Raw genomic sequence first — 18753 nt, forward strand, 5'->3', positions numbered from 1 at the left:
AGGGGATGGGCACAATCGAAATGCGGCGCTTATTCAAGGAACAGCTACTGCGTGTCCTTGATAAGTATGTACCTGTCAGGCAGGGAGGAAGTTGTCGAGCGAGGGGGCCGTGGTTTCCTAAAGAAGTTGAAGCGCTTGTCAAAAGGAAGAAGAAGGCTTATGTTAGGATGAGACGTGAAGGCTCAGTTAGGGCGCTTGAGAGTTACAAGCTAGCCAGGAAGGATCTAAAGGGAGAGCGAAGAAGAGCAAGGAGAGGACACGAGAAGTCATTGGCGGATAGGATGAAGGAAAACCCTAAGGCTTTCTATAGGTATATCAGGAATAAAAGAATGACTGGAGTTAGATTAGGGCCAATCAAGGATAGTAGTGGGAAGTTGTGTGTTGAATCAAAGGAGATAGGGGAAGTGTTAAATGAATATTTTCCGGCAGTATTTACAGTAAAGAAAGAAAATGTTGTCGTGGAGAATACTGAGATTCAGACTACTAGGCTAAATGGGATTGAGGTTCACAAGGAGGATCTGTTAGCAATTTTGGAAAGTGTGAAAATAGGTAAATCCCCTGGGCCAGATGGGACTTATCCTTGAATTCTCTGGGAAGCCAGGGAGGAGATTGCAGAGCCTTTGTCCTTGATCTTTACGTCGTCATTGTCGACAGGAATAGTGCCGGAAGACTGGAGGATAGCAAATGTTGTCCCCTTGTTCAAGAAGGGGAGTAGAGACAGCCCTGGTAATTATAGACCTGTGAGCCTTACTTCGGTTGTGGGTAAAATGTTGGAAAAGGTTATAAGAGACAGGATTTATAATCATCTTGAAAAGAATAAGTTCATTAGCGATAGTCAGCACGGTTTTGTGAAGGGTAGGTCGTGCCTCACAAACCTTATTGAGTTTTTCGAGAAGGTGACCAAACAGGTGGATGAGAGTAAAGCAGTGGATGTGGTGTATATGGATTTCAGTAAGGCGCTTGATAAGGTTCCCCACGGTAGGCTATTGCAGAAAATACGGAAGTATGGGGTTGAAGGTGATTTAGAGCTTTGGATCAGACATTGGCTAGCCTAAAGAAGACAGAGGGTGGTGGTTGATGGAAAATGTTCATCCTGGAGTTTAGTTACTAGTGGTGTACCGCAAGGATCTGTTTTGGGGCCACTGCTGTTTGTCATTATTATAAAGGACCTGGAAGAGGGTGTAGAAGGGTGGGTTAGTAAATTTGCGGATGACACGAAGGTCGGTGGAGTTGTGGATAGTGCCGAAGGATGTTGTAGGGTACAGAGGGAGATAGATAGGCTGCAGAGCTGGGCTGAGAGATGGCAAATTGAGTTTAATGCGGAAAAGTGTGAGGTGATTCACTTTGGAAGGAGTAACAGGAATGCAGAGTACTGGGCTAATGGGAAGATTCTTGGTAGTGTAGATGAGCAGAGAGATCTTGGTGTCCAGGTACATAAATCCCTGAAAGTTGCTACCCAGGTTAATAGGGCTGTTAAGAAGGCATATGGTGTGTTAGCTTTTATTAGTAGGGGGATCGAGTTTCGGAGCCACGAGGTCATGCTGCAGCTGTACAAAATTCTGGTGAGACCGCACCTGGAGTATTGCGTGCAGTTCTGGTCACCGCATTATAGGAATGATGTGGAAGCTATGGAAAGGGTGCAGAGGAGATTTACTAGGATGTTGCCTGGTATGGAGGGAAGGTCTTACGAGGAAAGGCTGAGGGACTTGTGGTTGTTTTCGTTGGAGAGAAGGAGGAGGAGAGGTGACTTAATAGAGACATATAAGATAATCAGAGGGTTAGATAGGGTGGGTAGTGAGAGTCTTTTTCCTCGGATGGTGATGGCAAACACGAGGGGACATAGCTTTAAGTTGAGGGGTGATAGATACAGGACAGATGTTAGAGGTAGTTTCTTTACTCAGAGAGTAGTAGGGGCGTGGAACGCCCTGCCTGCAACAGTAGTAGACTCGCCAACTTCAACTGCATTTAAATGGTCATTGGATAGACATATGGATGAAAATGGAATAGTGTAGGTCAGATGATTTCACAGGTCGGCGCAGCATCGAGGGCCGAAGGGCCTGTACTGCACTGTAATGTTCGAATTCTAATTCTAAAAAAAAAGTTTTTTCTCAGGATCAATTGTTTGTCCCTACTTCCGATTTCTCATTTGTTGTTGGTTTACGATCACTCGAACCTCCAGATTTCTGTGACAGCCAGGTGAGGAGGGGTTCCAGGCTCCCCTCTTGTCTTATATCTTATTTCACCACAACAGAGTTTATTCCTTTTTAGCAGTGGGCGTGCTGACCACCTCAGTGAGTTTTTTACCTTCTCTCTTTATTGTGATCGTGAAAGAGCCAATAGGACAGGTTTAAACAAGAGGTGAGTTTATTATACTTAACAATCTAAGCTGTATCTAAATAAAATGATAAAAATATACGCAACACATTCACGCACACACTCACACGAGAATCACACACAAATAAATTAGAGTGAGGAATATATTTGTGATGGATTAGTGTCCAGAATAAATAAATTTTAAAGAAAAACGTCTGTGAAGTTGGATAATTCTCTGGTCTGCATTTTCCCACCTTTAGTTATGCGTTTCATGTCATCTGCAAGAGCTGAAATTATGTTTTTTTTTACGCATACGTTTGTGTCAGTTATATATCTATCTATATGCCAGGAACGGGACTGGTCCTAATACAGACTCCTGAGAAACAGCACTGCATACTCCCCCTCCCCCAGTCTGAACAATGTCTGTTCACCACTTCTCTCTGCTTTCTGTCCATGAGTCAGTATCATATCCACACTGTCACTGTCACATTAGTCCATATGTTCCATTTTTCATAACAAGTCTATGAAATGTCATTTGATCACCGGTCTTTTGAAATTCTGTGCACATAACACAAAACATGTTATCCTCATCAACACTCACAGTTATGTCATCAACGAACTTGATCAGGATTATCAGAGATGATTTTCCATCAACCTATCCGTGCTGTTTGTTATTTATTATCCCATGTTTTTCCAAGAAAGATATATTTTTGTGCTGGGTTCTGGCCTCTAGTAATTTCCAACCACTGACATTAGACTGACTGGTCAGTAATTACAGGATTTATATAATCACTCCTTTTGTAACAGGGAGTAACAATTACAGCCCTCCAGTCCTCTGTCATGACTCCCATATCCAAGGAGGATTGGAAGACTCTGACCAGTGCCTCTGCTATTTCCACCATTCCTTCCCTCAGCAACCGTCTCCATTGTTTTATCAATCACTGCATAGTGTTCAGTTTTCCGAATCAGTCTATTGAATGCAACTTGATCAAACACCTTTTGAAAGTCTATAAATATAACTTAAATCACACCACCCTCATCAACCCTCTCCATTGTTTTATCAAATAACTCCATCATGTTTACCTCACCACCACCTCTCTCCTCTCCTCCACTGCTGTTAAATTATCCAACTGCTTATCCGATATCCAGCACTGGATGAGCAGAGATTTCCTCCAATTAAATATTGTGAAGATTGAGGCCATTGTTTTCCCTGCCCAGTCCAAATCTGTTCCCTTGTTATTGATTCCATCCCTCTCCCTGGTAACAGTCTCAGATTCAGACAGTCTGTTTGCAACATTGGTGTAATATTTGGGACAACAGTAATAGGCATATGGACAAATGTGGGTTAATTAAGGAAAATCAGCACGGATTTGTTAAGGGAAAATGGTGTTTAACAAACTGGCTGGAGTTTTTTGAAGAGGTAAAAAGGAAGCTTGATGAGGACAATGCTGTTGGTATGGTTTAAATGGAATTCCAAAAAGCATTTGATAAAGTGGCACACAACAGACTTGTGAGCAAACTTATAGCTCATCGAATAATAAAGGACAGTAGCAACATGAAACTAAACTGGTTGAGTGACAGGAAACAGAGAGTAGTGATTAATGGATGCTTTTCGGGTTGGAGAAAAGTTTGTAGTGGAATCAAAACAAAATACTGCATATGCTGGAAATCTGAAATAAAAACAGAAAGTGCTGGAAATACTCAGCAGCGTCTGTGGAGAGAGAAACAGAGTTAATGTTCCAGGCTTGTGACATTTCATCAGAACTGGATTAGGTTAGAAATGTAATAGGTTTTAAGCAAGTGAAGCGGGAGTGGAGGGTGTAAACACAAGAACAGAAATGTAGTCATGAGAGCGGGGGTGGGGGATAGAGTGTGTTGAAATGACAAGCGAGTGGAAGCTCGGGGTCATGCTTTTGGACTGAGCGGAGGTGTTCCACAAAGCAGTCACCCAATCTGTGTTTGACCTGCTGTGGTGTTCCAGTGAACATCAACGCCAGCTCGAGGAACAGCACCTCATTGTCCGAATAGGCACTCTACAGACTTCAGGACTGAACATTGAGTTCAATAATTTCAAAGCATGACTGGTCCATTTTTATTATTTGTTTTATCAGTTTGTTACCATGTGCCAGACTTAAACTGGGATTTTTATATTGGTGCTTTTAGCTCGGGCTGTTCATTATTCTATCATTTAACACCTGCTGTGCACTAATGCTTTGTCTTTCACCACACCATGAGGACACCCTCTTTGCCTTTGCCCCACGACCTCCTGGTCAGTGAATCTCTCTGACCCTCTGTTCTATCAACACCCCTTCTTATCAATTTTGCCCCATCCCTGCTTTATTTGCTTAAAACCAATTACATTTCTAACCTTTTCCAGCTCTGATGAAGGGTCAGAGACCTGGAACATTAACTCTGCTTCTCTGTCTACTCAGATGGTGCCAGACCTGCTGAGTATTTCCAGCACGTTTCGTTTTTTATTTAAGATTTGTAGTGAAGGTCCACAGGGATCAGTGTTAGGACCCTTTCTCTTCCTGACATATAGTAATGACCTGGACCTTGGTGTACAGGGCACGATTTCAAAGTTTGTAGATGATACAAAACTTGGAAGCATTATGAACTGTTGGCAGGATAGTGTAAAACTTCAAAAGGACACAGACAAGTTGGTGGAATGGGCAGACAGATGAAGTTCAATGTGGGGAAATGTGAAGTGATTCATTTCGTAGAAAGGACATGGAGAGAAAATATAGAATAAAGGTTAGAATTCTAAAGGGGGTTCTGGAGCCGAGGGACCTGGATGTATATGTGCATCAGTCATTGAAGGTGGCATGACAGGATCAGAGAGCAGTTAATAAAGCCTACAGTATCCTGTAGCATGGAATACAAGAGCAAGGAGGTTGTTTTGAACTTGTATAAGACACTAGTTCGGCCTCAGCTGCAGCGTTACGTTTAGTTCTGGGCACATTAGATAACATGGAAACATTGGAGAGTGTGAAAAAACATTCACAACAATGGTTCCAGAGATGACGAATATCAGTATTGAAGATAGACTGGAGAAGTTGGAACATTTTCCTTGCAGAGGAGAAGGCTGAGAGGAAATTTGAAAAAGGTCTGCAAAATTATGAGGTGTCTGGACAGAGTGGAAAGGGAAAAACTGTTCCGATTTCTGAACGGATCGAAAGCGAGAGGACAAAGAATTAAAGTAATTGGTAAAAGCAGCAGAACTGACATGAGGAAAACATTTTCATACAGTGAGTGTTAAGGTCTGGAATGCACTGCCTGAGAGTGTGGTGGAGGCAGATTCAATCGAAGCATTCAGGAGGAAATTGGATAGTTATCTGAAAAGGAAGATTGTACAGAGTTACAGGGAGAAGGCAGGGGAGTAGCTCTAGATCAATTGCTCTTTCGGAGAGCCAGTGCAGACTCGATGGACTGAATGGCCACCTTCTGTGCTGTAACAATTCTGTGATTCTGTGGCATTCGACCACAAAATGAGCTTCCAACCTCATATTCGTGCCATCACTATGACCACCTATTCCCACCTCAATAAGATCGCCCAACTTCACTCCTGTCTCAACTCATCTGCTGCTGAAGCTCTCCTTCATGTTTTCATTACCTGTAGACTAGACTATTCCAAGTCATTCTCCCACATTTTACTATCTGTAAACTTGAGGTAATCTAAAACTCTGCTGCCTGTGTCTTAACTCACAACAAGTCCCATTCCCCGATCACTGACCTACATCAGCTCACTGTCAAACAATGCCTTTATTTTAAAATTCTCAATCATATTTTCAAATCCGTCCATGGTCTCATCCCTCACTATCTCTGTAATCTCTTCCTGCCCGACAACCCTCTGAGATATCTCTACTCCACTAATTCTGGCCTCTTGTGCATTCCTGATTTTAATTACTCCCCCATTGCTGGCCGCACCTTCAGTTGCCTCGGTCCCGAGCTCGGGAATATCCTCCCTACACAGCTCTACCTCTCCACCTCACTTTTATACTTCAAGACACTCCTTTAAATCTTACCTCTTTGACCGAGCTTTTGGTCTCCTAACCTAATATCTACATTTGTGGTTCAGTGTTATACTTTTTTTCATAATGCTGCTGTGAAGTACCTTGGGATAAGTTCTTGTTGAAGTTTTCCAGACATGATTTGTCATTAGCATATCCGTGCTGCTTGAAATTAATTATGCTATGTTTTTCCAACTAACGAATATTTCTGTCCTGGGTTGTGAAATTTCCCCACCACTGACGTCAGATGGACTGGACAGTACAGGGTTTGCTCCATCTCTCCATTTGTAACCAGCGTGTAACATTTACAACCCTCCAGTCCTCTGTCACCACTCCCATATCCAAGGAGAAATGAAAGATTCTGTCAAGTGCCTCTACTATTTCCACCATTCCTTCCCTCAGCTATCCTTATACATCCCATCCCTACTGGGTAAATGTTCTATTTTATTGTGGGACAAAAAGAGTTGGATTGAAAGGGGTTAACTGAACCTGTTTGTTCAGTGACTGTAATTAATGTCATTCTCCATGGACTCTAATTGTGTCAATGGAGGGTTTCCCGCTGCTATTAATAATGGACTGCTTTCAATGCGTTATCACAAAGTGTTAGCGGGAGCATCAGACCTGGCACTAACAGGGATCAGCAGCTCCAGAGAGAGGGAGAGGATAGATCAGAATCTGAGAGCAATAGATTGAAATGTTCCAACAATGGATCAGAATCTGAGAACAATTGACTGGAATGTTACAACAATGGGTCAGAATATGAGGACAATAGATTGGAATGTTACAACAATGTGTCAGACACTGAGAACAATAGATTGGAATGTTACAACAATGGTTCAGAATCTGAAAACAATAGACTGGAATGTTACAACAATGGGCAGGAGTTTCATTTGGGAGTTTGACCGTCTTTCTGCCAATTATGATCGGTTCCCATTAGAGTATCCGATCTATCTCACATTGAAGATTATGCAACACATTTACTATCCCATCCTTGCTATTATCAGTGTCCCTGGTAAGTCTCTCTATATAGCTATGTATGTTATAAACCAAGTTTAGCAACATTACTGCTCTTGTCATTTACTCTGCCCTCCTTGTTACTTTTGTTATCCCTGGCAAAACTCTATCTCCAGCTATGAGCTCAATAAACCATTGCTACTTGTATTAGAGTTTGTGTAATTTACTCGACCGTGTTTTCTGCTGCTGCTTCCCCTGCTAAGTCCCTATTTCCCGCTATGTGATCTGTAAACCGCGTTTCACTGAAATAATGTTCTTACAATTTTAATTTTGGGAAGAGTGGAGCTCGTGCAATCGGTCTCCTTCAGAAATTCTGTCCATATCCATGAACCACGTACCCCTAACTGGCTAATGTCTGAGGATGAATCAGACAGTTTGCATCCTCTGCGTTCTATTTAACCCTGAGCTGAGTTCTGACCCCTTATTCTCTCCATCACCTGCCCTGCCTATTACCAGCTCTGTAATATCATCCGTCTGCCACAGCTCATCTGCTACATAAACCCTCATCTGTGCCCTTGTTAACATGGAAACATATAAAATAGGAGCAGGAGTAGGCCGTTCGGCCCTTCGAGCGTACCCCGGCATTCATTATGATCATGGCTGATTGTCCAACTCAGCAACCTGTTTGCGCTTTCCCCCCATATCCTTTGATCTCTTTCATCCTAAGAGCTACATCTAACTCCTTCTTGAAAACATGCAATGTTTTGGCCTCAACTGCTTCCTGTGGCAGCGAATTCCACTGACTCATCACTCTCTGGGTGTAGAGATTTCGCATCTCAGTCCTGAAAGGTTTACCCTGTATCATTAGACTATGACCACTGGTTCTGGACTCCACCACCATCGGGGACATCCTTCCTGTATCTGTGCTGTCAAGTCCAGTTAGAATTTTATAGGTTCCTATGACATCCCCCATCATTCTTCTGAATTCCAGCGAACATAATCCTAACCGACTCAATCTCTCCTCATACATCAGTCCCGCCATCTAGGGAATCAGTCTGGTAACCTACAGCAAGAACATCCTTCCTTAGATAAGGAGACCGAAACTGCACACAATATTCCAGGTGTGGTCTCACCAAGGCCCTGTATAATTGCAACAAGACATCCCTGCTCCTGCACTCGAATCAGCTCGCTGTGAAGGCCAACAGACCATTTACCTTCTTTACTGTCCTTTGCACCTGCATTCTTACCTTCAGTGACTGGTGTACGAGAACACCCAGCTCTCCTTGCATATTCCCCTCTCTCAGTTTATAGCCATTCAGATAATAATCTGCCTTCCTGCATTTGCTACCAAAGTGATTAACCTCACATTTATCCACATTGTACTGCATCTTCCATGCATTAGCCCACTCACTCAATTTGTCCAAATCACCCTGAAGCCTCTCTGCATCCTCCTCACAACTCACCCTCCCACCCTGTTTTGTGTCTTCTGCAAATTTGGAGATATTACATTTAGTTCGCTCATCGAAATCAGTAAGATATATTGTGAATAGCTGGGGTCCTATCACAAATCCCTATGGTACCCAACTAGTGACTGCCTGCCATTCGGAATAAAATACCCATTTATTCCTCCTCTCGGGTTTCCTGTCTGCCAATCAATTTTCTATATATCACAATACACGAGCACCAATCTCATGCGCTTTAATTTTACAGGCTAATCTGTTATGTGGGACTTTGTCGAAAGCCTTCTGAAAGTCCAAATAAACCACATCCACTGGCTGTCCCTCATCAACTCTACTAGTTACATCCTCGAAGAATTCTTGTAGATTTGTCAAGCATGATTTCCCTTTCGTAAATCCATGCTGACCCTGTCCGATTCTACCACTTTTCTACAAGTGGTCTGCTATAAAATCTTTGATAATGGACTCTAGAACTTCCCCCACCACCGACGTCAGGCTGACTGGTCTATAATTCCCTGCTTCCTCAACAACCTCCCTGGGATTACCCTCCAATCTGTAGGAAATGTTCCAGAATCTATAGAATCTTGTAAGATGACCACCAATACATCCATTATTTCTGGGACCGCTTCCTTCAGTACTCTGGGATGTAGATTATCAGGCCCTGGGAATTTATCGGCCTTCAATACCATCAATTTCCCCAACACCATTTCTCTACCAATACAGATTTCCTTAAGTTCCTCTCTCTCACTAAACCCCATGTTCCCCAACATTTCTGTTATGATATTTGTGTGCTTATTTGTGAAGACAGAACCAAAGTATGCATTTAGTTGGTCAGCCATTTCTTTGTTCCCCATAATTAATTCCCATGTTTCTGACGGTAAGGGAACTACATTTGTCTTCACCAATCTTTAAATCTGTTAAATCCACACTTGACTATTCCAATTCTATCCTGGTCACCCTCCCAGTTATAAACCTCCATAAACCACAGCCCATCCAGAACTCTGCTGCCTGTAAACTAATTCGCACCAAATCCTGATCACCCGTCACCCCAAATCCTGATCACCCATCACCCCTGTGCTCACTGATCTACATTAGCTCCGGGACCGGCAGCACCTTAAATTTAATATTCTCATTCTTGTGTTTGAATCTCACCCTCAATTAGTCCCATTGCCCTGTCCATTCCCATATTCCAGCCTTCAAGTCTTTTCTTCAATTCCCATTTAAAAGAATGCTTCTTTCCTTCTGTATCTATCTATTTCAGGTATTCTCAGCTCTGCAGTGTCACTGGGTCCAATGCCATGGAAGTGTGGATCCATAAAATGGTACGGGCTGAGCTGCCGGTCACTTTCAGTGCTGCATGCTAAACAGGGCTCCAGTCCCTGTTCACCAAGTATGTGCTGGTAGTGTGCAGAGGGATCTGATCTGACACCAATCAGCCATTCCAGCAGCTTTGCTATACGTCTTTTAAACTAAGTGATGGGGGTGTGGTACATTGAGCTGTGTGAGATGTTGGTGATGTTGGGGGTAGGAGGTGCCATGTGGTGATGAATTCACTGACATTGGCCACCCGTGTGAGCTCATGAAACTTCTTCTGGCTCTGCTGCCAGGTCCTCGGGGCCAGATTCTTGCATTTGACCTCCCTGACCACCTGCTCCCATTCCCTTCGGAAGACGTTCCTTAAGGGTCTCCGCCCCACCCCACAGAAACATGGCCACTCTCCTCTGGTCAACCTCCATGACTAAGGCCTCCAACACCACATCCGTGAACAGCAGAGACCTCTCTCTGTCCTAGTATTCCATTTATCTTGTCTCCAATTGCAGCATTCACAGTCAGCAGCAGCAGCCTCCTGTGATTCAGTAAAGCTTCCCTTTAAGAGGGACAGACTACCTTTAAGAGCTGAATCCTGGCTGAAGCACGTGCCAGCCTCACACACAGTGAGGTGCCTGTTAAGCCTGCAGACAGGCAGCAGTGCGTGTCACCCTGGGCAGCACGTAGAATTCATGGAAATGAGGAGGCAGCAGGAAGTTTGTGTGTCACCTGCCTCAACAGGAATGGGCACGGGCAGATCACGAATCACAATCCCTACCCCTGAAAACTGGTACAAACGTCTCTTCCACTCTGTCTCTATTTTCCTTCCCCTCTTTCACCCATTCTCCCTCTCTCTCTGTGTCTCTTGTTCATACAATCAGAGATTGATGCAGCACATAAAGAGGCTATTCGGTCAGCGCTGTCCCTTTCAAAGAGATATCTAATTAGTTCCACTCCCTCCTCTTTCCCCAGACTCCGATTGTTTTTTTTTCCTTGTCAAGTTTTTGTTAAATTCCCTTTTGAAAGGTATTATTGAATCTGCTTCCACCATGTTTTCAGGCAGTGAATTCCAGATCGCACCCACAGACAGATTGGACCAAATATCCATGGAAGGGTTAACGCTCAAAAGGAGGCTATTCAGCCCAATGTGTCTCTGCTGGATGAAAAAACTAGCCGCCCAATCTAATCCCATCTTCCAGCCGCTGGTCCATGGCCTTGCCAGTTGCAGCACTTCAGGTGTAGGTCCAGGTACCTATTAAAATAATTGATGGTTTTTGCCTCCACCACCGGCCTGGCAGTGAATTCCAGACACCCACCACCCTCTAGGTGAAAAGGTTTTTCCTCATGTCGCCTCTGATCCGTCTATCAATCACTTTAAATCTGTGCCCTCTGGTAATTGACCTCCCCGCGAGGGGAAACAGGTGCTCCCTGGTTACTCTATCTGGGCCCCCTCATAATTTTGTACACCTCAATCAAGTCACCCCTAAGTCTCCTTTGTTCTAAAGAAAACAATCTTAGCCTATCCAATCTTTCATCATGGATGCAATTTTCCATCACTGGTAACATTCTTGAAAATCTTCTCTGTACTCTCTCCAAAGCAATTATGTCCTTCCTGTAATGTGGTGACCAGAATTGTACACAATACTCCAGCTGTGGCCTAACCAGTGTTTTATACAATTCCAGCATTACATCCCTCCTTTTGTATTCTATATATCGGCCAGTAAAGGAAAGCATTCCATATGCCTTCTTCACCACTCTGTCTACCTGTCTTGCCACCTTCCAGGAACTGTGGACAAACACTCCAAGGTCTCTAACATCTTCTACCCCTTTCAATATCCTCCTGTCTGTTGTGTATTCCTTCGCTTTATTTGCCCTTCCCAACTGCATTACCTCACAGTTCCCCAGATTGACTTCCATTTGCCACTTTTCCGCCCACTCAACCAAACCATTTAACAATTGATATCATTCTGGAGTCCACAGCTATCCTCTTCACTATCAACTACATGACCAACTTTTGTGCCATCAGCAAATTTCCAGTCATGCCTCCCACATTTAAGTCCAAAGCATTAATATACATCACAAATTGCAAGGGACCCAACACTGAGACCTGGGAACGCCACTAGACACCGCTTTCCATTCACAAGAAACATCTGTCGACCATTACCCTTTGTTTCCTGTCATTGATCCAATTTTGGAAGCAACTTGCCACATTCCCCTGTATCACATGAGCTTTTACTGTTCTGATCAGTCTGCCCTGTGGGACCTTTTCAAACGCCTTACTAAAATACATGTAGACCACATCCACTGCACTACCTTTATCAATCCTTCTTGCTCCTTCCTCAAAAAACTTAATTGTGTTCGTAAGACAAGACCCTCCCTTAGCAAATCCATGCTGACTATCCCTGATTAATCTTTGCCTTTGTAAGTGACAGTTTATCGTTGATCTGAGAATTGATTCTAATAATTTGCCCACCAATGTCCAACTAAAGGCCTGCTCGGGTCTGGAAATAAAACCCGACCGATCCTGACAGAACAACATCGGACCCGAGCCTGACCGTACCATATTGCACTCACTGGACTTAGCACTTTTGGATGGAATGGGAGGAAGCTGCAGCATGAGCGCGGTGACATCATAGAAACACTCACTTTCTCACTGCGCAGACTCAGAGTCTGTGGAGTCCAGATGCACGTTTCCCTCCTTGACATCTCGGACTCTCAGCTGAGGATGACTTTTCAAACTATCATGCTTACTTACTCAACTTCCCTTTTCCTCCCAGCCGATCAAAAGGTAGTACTGTGTGTGTCCGACCCAAACCGAGCCCGAAAGCCGGATCCGGAAGAGCGACCCGAACCCGACATATGACGTCGGGTCTCATCGGGTTTGGGTCGGGTAACAGGCCTTTAGGTCAGACTGACCAGCCTCTAATTATTTGGCCTATCCTTCGCACCATTTTTAAACACTGGCACTATGTTCACAGACATCCAATCGTCTACTGCCTCGCCTGTATCTAGTGAGAATGTGAAGATGATCCTCAAAGTATCTGCTATTTCCCCCCTCGCTTCCTTTAACAGCCTGAGCTACGATCCATCCGGCCCTGGCGATTTCTCCACGTTCAAGGATTTCAAACCCTCGAGTACTTCCTCTCTCATTATGCTGATTGTATCTAATATTTCACACTCCTCCTCTTTAACTACAATGTCTGCATCATCACTCTCTTTTATGAAGACAGAGACATAAAACCCATTAAGGACCCTGCCAACATCTTCTGCATCCATGCACAAACTACCTTTTACATCTCTGATAGGCCCTCCCCTTTCCATAGTTATCCCTTTATTCTTAATGTACTGATAAAACATCTTTGGGGTTTCCTTGATTTTACCTGCCAATATTTTTTCATGCCCTCTCTTTGCTTTTCTAATTTCGTTTTTTTACTTCACCCCTGCACTTTCTTTACTCCTCTCAGCTTTCTGAAGTATTATTTGTTTGTACCTGTCATAAGCCTTCTTTTATCTGATTTATCTTACCCTGTATGTTTCTAGATAACCGGGGGCTCTAAATTTGGCAACTCAACTGTGTAAGAAAATTCTCTTCATTTTGCCTCTGGTTCTTTGCCAATTACCTTAAACCTGCATCTTCTTCATGATGATGTGAGCACAGTCCTAGCAATTACAGACCAGTTAGTTGAACATCAGTAATGTTTTACAAACAATAATTAGAGAAGAAATCAACAGAAACTTGGAGAGGTTTGAGTTAATGAAGGAAAACAATCACGTGTTTGAAGGAACATAGGAGCAGGAGTAGGCCATTCAGCCCATCGACCCTGCTCCATCATTCAATTAGAATCCTTAAACACGGGTGATGTCCCGGAGGACTGGAGAATTGCTAATGTTGTCCCCTTGTTTAAGAAGGGTAGCAGGGAAAATCCAGGTAATTATCGACCGGGGAGCCTGACGTCAGTGGTAGGTAAGCTGCTGGAGAAGATACTGAGGGATAGGATCTATTCCCATTTGGAATAAAATGGGCTTATCAGTGATAGGCAACATGGTTTTGTGCAGGGAAGGTCATGTCTTACCAACTTAATAGAATTCTTTGAGGAAGTGACAAAGTTGATTGATGAGGGAAGGGCTGTAGATGTCATATACATGGACTTCAGTAAGGCGTTTGATAAGGTTCCCCATGGCAGGCTGATGGAGAAAGTGAAGGCGCATGGTGCCCAGGGTGTACTAGCTAGATGGATAAAGAACTGGCTGGGCAACAGGAGACAGAGAGTAACAGTGGAAGGGAGTTTCTCAAAATAGAGACGTGTGACCAGTGGTGTTCCACAGGAATCTGTGCTGGGACCACTGTTGTTTGTGTTATACATTAATGATTTGGAGGAAAGTATAGGTGGTCTGATTAGCAAGTTTGCAGACGATACTACGATTGGTGGAGTAGCTGACAGTGAAGGGGACTGTCAGAGAATACAGCAGAATGTAAATAGATTGGAGAGTTGGGCAGAAAAACTGCAGATGGAGTTCAATCAGGGCAAATGCGAGGTGATGCATTTTGGAAGATCCAATTCAAGAGTGAATTATACAGTAAATGGAAAAGTCCTGGGAAAAATTGATGCGCAGAGAGATTTGGGTGTTCAGGTCCATTGTTCCCTGAAGGTGGCAACGCAGGTCAATAGAGTGGTCAAGAAGGCATACGGCATGCTTTCCTTCATCGGACGGGGTATTGAGTACAAGAGTTGGCAGGTCATGTTACAGTTGTATAGGACTTTGGTTCGGCCACATGTGGAATACTGCGTGCAGTTCTGGTCGCCACATTACCAAATGGATGTGGATGCTTTGGAGAGGGTGCAGAGGAGGTTCACCAGGATGTTGCCTGGTATGGAGGGCACTAGCTATGAAGAGAGGTTGAGCAGATTAGGATTATTTTCATTAGAAAGACGGAGGTTGAGGGGGGACCTGATTGAGGTGTACAAAATCATGAGAGGTATGGACTGGGTGGATCGCAAGAAGCTTTTTCCCAGAGTGGGGGATTCAGTTACTAGGGGTCATGAGTTCAAAGTGAGAGGGGAAAAGTTTAGGGGGGATATGCGTGGAAAGTTCTTTACGCAGAGGGAGGTGGGTGCCTGGAATGCGTTGCCAGCGGAGGTGGTAGACGCGGGCAAAATAGCGTCTTTTAAGATGTATCTAGACAGATACATGAATGGGCAGGAAGCAAAGAGATACAGACAGTAAGAAAATAGGCGACATGTTTAGGTAGAGGATCTGGATCGGCGCAGGCTTGGTGGGCCGAAGGGCCTGTTCCTGTGCTGTAATTTTCATTCTTCTTTGTTCTAGATCATGTCTGATCATCTACCTCAACGCTACTTTCCCGTGCTATCCCTGTATCCCTTGATGTGATTTGTCTCCCTAAATCCATTGATTTCTGTCTTGAACATGCTCAGTGTTGATCTTCCACAGCCTCTGTGGTGGTGAATTCCAAAGATTTACCTCCCTCTGAGTGAAGAAATTCTTCTTCATCTCAGTCTTAAATTTCTTACCCCTTATTCTGAGATTATGTCCCCTGGTTCAAGACTCACCACCCAGGGGAAACATCCGATCTGCATCCACCCCGTCACCCCCTGTAAAAATTTTGTATGAGATCACTTCACATTTTTTGAAACTCGAGAGAATACTGGCACAGTTTTCTCAATCTCTCCTCATATGACAATCCTGCCATCCCAGGGATAGTCTGCTGAACATCAGTTGTACTCCCTGCATGGCAAATATATCCTTCTTTAGACAAGGAGACCAAGACTGTAAGCAATACTCCAGGTGCAGTCTCACCAAGGCTGTATACAATTGCAGCCAGACATCTTTACTCCTGCACTCAAAACCGCTTGAGATGGAAGCCAACATACCATTTGCCTTCCAAACTGATTGGTGCACCTGCACACTAGCTTTTAGTGACTCATGAACAAGGACACCCACGTCCCTTTGGAAATCAACACTTCCCAACTTCTCCCCAGTCAAAAATATACTGTCTTTCTGTCTCTGTTTTACCAGAGTGGATCACTTGACACTTATTCATAATATATTCCAGCTGCCATGTTCATGTTCGTTCACTTATCCTATCCTAATCCGCTTGAAGCCTCCTTGCATCCTCTTCACAACTTACTTTCCCACCTAGTTTTGTATCATCAGCAAATTTGTAAATATTACATTTGATCCCCACATTCAAATCATTTATATAGATTGTGAACAGCTGTGGCCCTTGTGCTGATCCTTGTGTTACTCCCACTTGTAAGAGCCTGCCATCCTGAGAATGACCCGTTTATTCCTACTCCCAATCCCATGCGTTGTAATTTTGTTTACTAACCTCCTGTGTGGGACCTTATCAAAAGCCTTCTGTAAATCCAAATACGCCACATCCACCGGTTCTCCTTTAGTAATGCTGCAAGTAACATCCTCAAAAGACTTCAACAGGTTTGTTGCACATGATACCCCTTTCATAAATCCACGTTGACTCCGCCAATTTTACCATTATTTTCTAAGTGTCCAGTTATTACATCCTTTACAATAAATTCTAACATTTTTCCTATTACTGACGTTAAACTAACAGGTCTGTAGTTCTCATTCTCCCTCTCCCACACTTCTTAAATTGTGGGGTTACATTTGCTACTTTCCAGTCTTTAGGATCTCTTCCAGAATCTATAGAAGTTTGAAAGATACCAACCAATACATCCACCATCTCTATTGCCACCTCCTTCAACACTCTGGGATGTCGCTCATCTGGTCCAGGGATTTATCAACCTTCAATCCAGTTAACTTTTCAAGTACTACCTCTTTACCAACACTAAATTGCCAATTTGCCCCTCGTACCTTCATAGTTTCCCTTTTTCAGGTTTAACACCCTAGTTTCAAAATTAACATATTCAAATGAAATGTGAAATTTTATCATAATATAGCCATTATTTCGCAAAAGCCCATTTACAGCAATGTTATTAACTAACCCTTTCTCGTTCCATAAAATAGCCCGATTCTAAGTTAATCCTTCAATGTACTTCTCCAGAAACCCATCTCTTACACAGTCCAGTAAAGGCAGATCATACTTCACTCATTTAGTTGAAGGTTTTGATGAAGTAACAGAGACGGTTGATGAAGGGAATGCCGTGGATTTTGTGTATATGTATTTTAGGAAAGTGTTTAATAAGGTACCACATAAAAGGCTGGTTAGCAAAATTGAGGCTCATGGAATAAGAGGATCATTGTCAAATTGAATTAAGGACAGAAAACAGCGAGTGGTAATAAATGGTTGTTTTTAAGTGTGGAGGATGTTAGACAGTAGGTGTTCCCCAAAGGTCAGTGTTGGGACCATTGCGTTTTTGCGATATATAAATGACTTAGATATTGGAATGCAGAGTAGAATCTCCAAATTTGCCTAAGACATCAATTTTGAGATTTCTGAGCCAGTCCCAATGCTGATCACATGTCTTTGAGTGTACATTCTCTCTCTCCAGCTCTCTGTCACAAATTCTTACCCAGACTTCGCAATAACCACAGGCATTTGACTGATTATAATCCCTCTCTGTCTCCAAAGCTCCTACACATTCCCAGCAATGATCGCTCAACTGAGTTTGACATTACTCACAAACCAAGTAAACTAAGCCTATGATCCCGATCTCTGTGATCCCTCTCCGACACCACTGTAAGATCTGATCAACGGTCACAGATTAACCAAAAGGAGGGAGAAGGTTCACAAGCAGTTAATTAAGTAATGACAGTTCAAATACAGGACATAATCTAATTGGAAACAGTAGACATATGACCTGTAACAGGTGAAAAAGTATTTCTGGCTACGGATTAATTGTTGGAAGCTAGTATCAAATATGTTATAGCAGGGCACGTAGAGAAATTCAACATGATCAGGCAGAATCAACATGGTTTTGTGAAAGGAAAATCATGTTTAACCAATTTATTAGCGTTCTTTGAAGAAATAACATCTGCTGTGGATAAAGGGGAGCCGGTGGATGTACTGTACTTAGATTACCAGAAGGCATTTGATAATGTGCCACATCAAAGGTTATTGTGGAATATAAAAGTCCATGGTATAGGGGGTGACATATTGGCATGGATAGAAGATAGGCTAGCTAACAAGAAACAGAGAGTAGGCATGAATTTGTGATTGTCTGGTTGGCAAGATGTAACGAGTGGTTGACACAGGGATCAGTGCTGCGACCTCAACCTTTTACAATTTATATAAATGACTTGGATGAAGGGTCCAAAGGTATGGGTGCTAAATTTGCTGATGACACAAAGATAGGTCGGAAAGTACGCTGTGCGGCTAAAAAGGGATGTAGATAGGTTAAGTGAGAGCGAAAAGATATGACAAATGGGGTATAATAGGGGGAAATGTGAAATTGCCCATATTGGCAGGAAGAATTAAAAAAAAATAAACACAATATCTGAATGGTGAGAGACTGCAAAGCTCTGGGATGCAAAGGGATCTGGGTGTCCTAGTTCATGAATCACAAATGTTAGCATGAAGGTTCAGCAAGTGTTTAGGAAAGCTAATGGAACTGCTTATTGGGAGAGCAGTTGAATGCAAAGGTAGAGAGGCTATGTTTCAGTTGTACAGGCATTGATGAAACTGCATCTGAAGTATTGTGTACAGTACTGGCCACCTTATTTAAGGAAGGATGTAAATGCGTTGGACGCAGTTCAGAGAAGGATTTCTAGAC

Source organism: Heterodontus francisci, unplaced genomic scaffold, assembly GCF_036365525.1.
Source record: "Heterodontus francisci isolate sHetFra1 unplaced genomic scaffold, sHetFra1.hap1 HAP1_SCAFFOLD_73, whole genome shotgun sequence".
In the NCBI taxonomy this organism is placed as follows: Eukaryota; Metazoa; Chordata; class Chondrichthyes; order Heterodontiformes; family Heterodontidae; genus Heterodontus; species Heterodontus francisci.